This window comes from Bos indicus x Bos taurus, chromosome 12, assembly GCF_003369695.1.
Source record: "Bos indicus x Bos taurus breed Angus x Brahman F1 hybrid chromosome 12, Bos_hybrid_MaternalHap_v2.0, whole genome shotgun sequence".
Taxonomy (NCBI): domain Eukaryota; kingdom Metazoa; phylum Chordata; class Mammalia; order Artiodactyla; family Bovidae; genus Bos; species Bos indicus x Bos taurus.
This window is the reverse complement of record NC_040087.1, coordinates 30090377-30094871: the sequence shown is the minus strand read 5'-3', so window position 1 is coordinate 30094871 and position 4495 is coordinate 30090377. Positions and strand designations below refer to the sequence as shown.

At 43.3% G+C, this 4495-nt stretch overlaps 1 non-coding gene across 1 annotated transcript; it reads left to right on the top strand.

The window, feature by feature from the left end:
* Window positions 1-866: 866 nt before the first annotated feature.
* TRNAW-CCA lies at window positions 867-938 on the top strand. The gene has a single exon. It is a non-coding gene; the product is annotated as a tRNA-Trp (tRNA).
* The last annotated feature ends 3557 nt before the right edge of the window (window positions 939-4495 follow it).

Below are 4495 nucleotides of genomic sequence, written 5' to 3'. Positions count from 1 at the left end.
GCAGAATTTTTAAATGCCACAGGAAAAACCAGGTAAGAAGCACTCATCTTTTGTGAAATGTAGCTGCCATGTGAAAGACCCAGGGCACTCTGTCTTCTTGGCTCAGGGACACACAGATCCGACTTCCTAGAATTCAGAACCAAAAGTAGGAACGACACAGTGGAAGGTTTTAAGAAAGGACACAGGTGTCCTTTTTAGACCCATGAGGCAAATCCTGTTCTTTTCTGATGTCTCTGGAAAGAAACTGTAGTCAACATAAAGATGTCTTATTGTTGATGCTGCCAGAAAGAGAACTCCGTGTTCTCATGGCAAAACGTGTTTTCAGATGCAATTTCACCTCGAAAAGTGAGCACTCCTAAAGGAGGCTTTGGCTACGTGTCATTACAGGCTTTGGGAGGGGACCCTGGCTTTGTCTTTTGTCCTTCTCACCTGTTGCTCCTTCTCTAAAACATGCATACTCATGCCAGGCGAGGTCTCTTGCTGGCGGGACATGTACATGTGTACTCTGGGCTGGAGCGCCTGTCCCCGAGCATGAGTCCTTTGATGACACACCGTTGTCTGATGAGCCAGTTGGAAGCACCTTCCACCACTTCACAGACATGCTTAATCTGAAGTCGGCCTGGCTAGAATTCTAGCCACAGAGAGACTAAGACTTCGTCAAGGAGGAATTGTCTTAAAGGTCAGCAGGCAAAACTTAAGTGTTCATTTCTTCTTGATGCGAACACCATGCTAAACACAAAACCCCACAGAAGTAAGAAAATGAGAAATGGGCTTTGCCATGGATGCATCTTAAAGAGGTGATTAAGGTGCTGCAGGCAGCTGGCCAGCTGGTCTTCATGGAAAACAGGAGGAGGTGGAGAGGGGCTTCCCTCATGGTCCAGTGGCTAAGACTCTGGCTTCCAATGCAAGGGGCCCAGGTTCAATCCCTGGTCAGGGAACTAGATCCCACATGCCACAACTAACAGTTCATATGCTGCAACTAAGACAAATAAATAAGTAAAATAAAAGATATTTTTAAAAAAAGGAGGTGGTGGGGTGTGGGAGTGCATTCCCAAGTCATCCTTAGAGTTTAAGTCTGCCCCTCAGATGTGGGAATGTGCTTTGCAGTAGCTACCAGAGGTAGACAGAAAAGTTTAAAGGTTTGTTTGGGGTTGTGTTTGGCTGGTTGGTTGGTGTTTTGATCTTGCCAAAGTAGCCATCTGGTTTGAGAAACATAACTTAGAAAGCACCAATGCCTGCCTCCAGATTAAGGTACTCTTAGATTCCCATGGAAGTTTTGGAGAAGCAGACATTTAATTTGCTTATTATGCTTTCATGAGTTTATCCAACCGACTTCACAGAGCACCCATGATGTCCCAAGGCACTTGGCTTACTGCTGGAGACACAGCCTCATGGAGACCCTGATCCTGGCCCAGGCAGCCTCTGGCCCGTTCTCCGTGCAGGTTCTGCGCTTGTAGCTCCTGGTGAATTCACCCATTGTGAACATCAGAATCAGAGATCACTGATTTCTTGAACTCATCAACAACCTATTCTCACCCACAATGCTGTCTAGATATAAGAGATTCCAGTGACCTATTTTCAAAGACTTCATTTAGAAATACACTTGGAAAAATAAATAAATAAAAATACACTTGGAGGGTTTCCCTGGTGGTCCGGTGGTTAAGAATCCACCTGCCAATGCAGGGGACATGGGTTCGATCCCTGGTCTGCAAAGAGTCCACCTGCCTGGGGGCAGCTAAGCCGGTGTGCCAGCACTACTGAAGCCCGCATGCCTAGAGCCTGGGCTCTGCAACAAGAGAAGGCTCCACAATGAGAAGCCCTCGCATCACGACTGGAGAGCAGCCCCTGCTCTCGGCAATTAGAGAAAGCCCGTGCATCCAAAAAAATGATGATACATTAAATAAATAAAAAAAAATTTTAAATACATTTGGAAAACAAAAACTAAAACAGCAGACTTTTTAATTCTAAAATGAGGTGTGTTCCTGGGCACCTGTCTCTTTTAGGGTATCTGCTACAGCAGAACAGAAAAGGGGAGGCAGAGGGGAGGCCTGCTGGGGTCCTCAGTTCATCATCTCAGGATCGTCATCCTGCTTCTCCACCTGTGAGAGGCTTAGGAGGCCACCATGCACGAAAGGCCACAGACGCAAATCCAGCTGTCGCGGCTTCTCACAGTGTAAGCAGATAGACTCGATTTTTCACAGGAGAAAAAGCCTTCCAGATGATGAGACTAGCCAGAGCCTGGATGCGGAGGTCAAAGTCCAGTCTTGAGATGACCCCTCTGGGATTGGCCGTGGGCTCTGGCCAGTCACCTTTTGACTCTGGGCTGCATTGTCCTCACTTGTAAAACGAGAGCTTCGTGCTGGACGCCACCTGACAGCCCTTCTCATTCAAACCTTCTAGCATCTGTGAGAAAGGGGGCACCAGGCAGGGTGTTTTGCAATTTTAATTCGTTGATTGGGCAGTCCATCAATGACTGAAGTTGTTTCAATGCTGAGATTAGAGTAATTGTGGTGAGGCTTCGAGGTTAATGATTAACTAAAATAAATGAGCCATTCACACCTCTGCCAGCGATCTCCTTTCAACTCTCAACAGGAGAACAAACGGCAAACAGTGATGAATTAATTCACAAGCAAAGATTATTTTTGGCAATTAGAAGAGTCAGACACTTCTATTTACATATACCCATTACATACATAAATAGGTGTATACATTTATAACTGTGTATCTCCATGCTCCCATTTGTCATTAAATGTGAATTTCCCCCCAAATTTACATTTAATAAAATTATAATAGTATGTGTTATATTTACTGAGCACATATTATGCGCCACACACTGTTGAAGAACTTATTTACATTGTCAATAACCTCTTAAATAATAATCTATCTATTTATTTATTTTTGGCTGTGCTGGGTCTTCGCTGCTACCCACGTTTTCTCTAGTTGCAGCAAGCAGGGGCTACTCTCTAGATGTGGTGCGCGGGTTTCTCCTTGCTGTGGCTTCTCTTGTCGTGGAGCATGGGCTCTAGGGTGCGCGGCCTTCGGCAGTTGCCGCACCCGCGCTCTAGAGTGCCAGCTCAGTAGCTGTGGTGCACACTGGCTTGGTCGCTCTGTAGCATGTGGGATCTTCCTGGATCAGAGATCAAACCCATGTCCCTTGCATTGCAAGGCAGATTCTTAACCACTGGACACTAAGGAAACCCTGTCAATAACTTCTTTTCATTAATGTCTTCTGTTTCCAGTCTTAACACCCACAGTTGATTTCTCAAAATATGGAAGTTCATAAAGTTCACTGCAAACATCTCACCTGGCAGGCATAACTGTTTGAATGGAGAGAAACGATATTTCATAAAAAGGCCTCCAATTTTTCTGAACTTTTGGGCAAAGCCTTGCTGGACAGGCACGAATTTGATGGTGTTTATGTCTAGTGGTGGCGATTCTGCCTCTAAATAACTTTCTTTGGGAGAGAGAGAGAGAGAATCTTGGGGTTTATAGAGAGTGGGAAATATTTTCATCTCTACTGAGATCGGGAGAAAAAAAAAATCTCACTAAGGTTCAAGGAAAATTTTCCTGGCAATAAGGGCTATATTTGATAAGTTACTATGATACTTGAATCACAGCTTCTGGACACAGATTACAAAATAAATTTTTACAGATCTGAGACAATTCAGGTGTGGGTCTTTCTGGCTGGATCATACAATCCATACTAGGACTGAAACCTCATGGGATCACTATTTTCCTTCCTGCCTGCCCATGCAGAGCACCCAAGCAGTGATGAAACATTCAGTAGCATAAGGGACGTGTTTCATATTATGATGATTATAATTCTACATGTTTTCCCAAAATGTACAAATATAAAATGTGCTATGTTCTACTCATATGCTTGCATATGGAAAACAGAAATAAAAATTGTTTACTCTGGCTACAACAAATGTCATTCTCTTGCTTGGTGGCTTTTGAGTTCCTTCAGCCAAACCAAACACATAGCTTCTCAAGATACCAGAATCTGCATTTAATCCAGTAATGAGTTTCTCACTCCAAGTATCTCTCTCTTTTAATGACTACATTGTTAAATAAGAAATGGATAATGTCAACTTTCCCAATAGCAGCAGTAGTAGTTGTTGCTGTTTCATAAGTAATTTAGGAAAGCAACTGAAGCATAAAGAAGCTACATTATTTATTACAGCAGTCTCCTCTCCTGGACATTGTAATAATCTTCAATATTAATGCCTTCCTTACAAGTATATAGTTAGGAAATTGAAATCAAGGGGTTAAATTGATCAATTAAACAATTATGAAATGTTTTCAGGTGAATAGTTGATTTTATCATCAAACCAAAAGACTGCCTCGTTTCCTGATGCATTATTAAATATTTATCTAACATGTATTGATGTATTCTTAACTGTTGTAGTGCATTCATGCATGCTCAGTTGCTTCAGTCGTGTCCCACTCTTTTGCGACCCCATGGACTGTAGCCCACCAGGCTCCTCTGTCCATG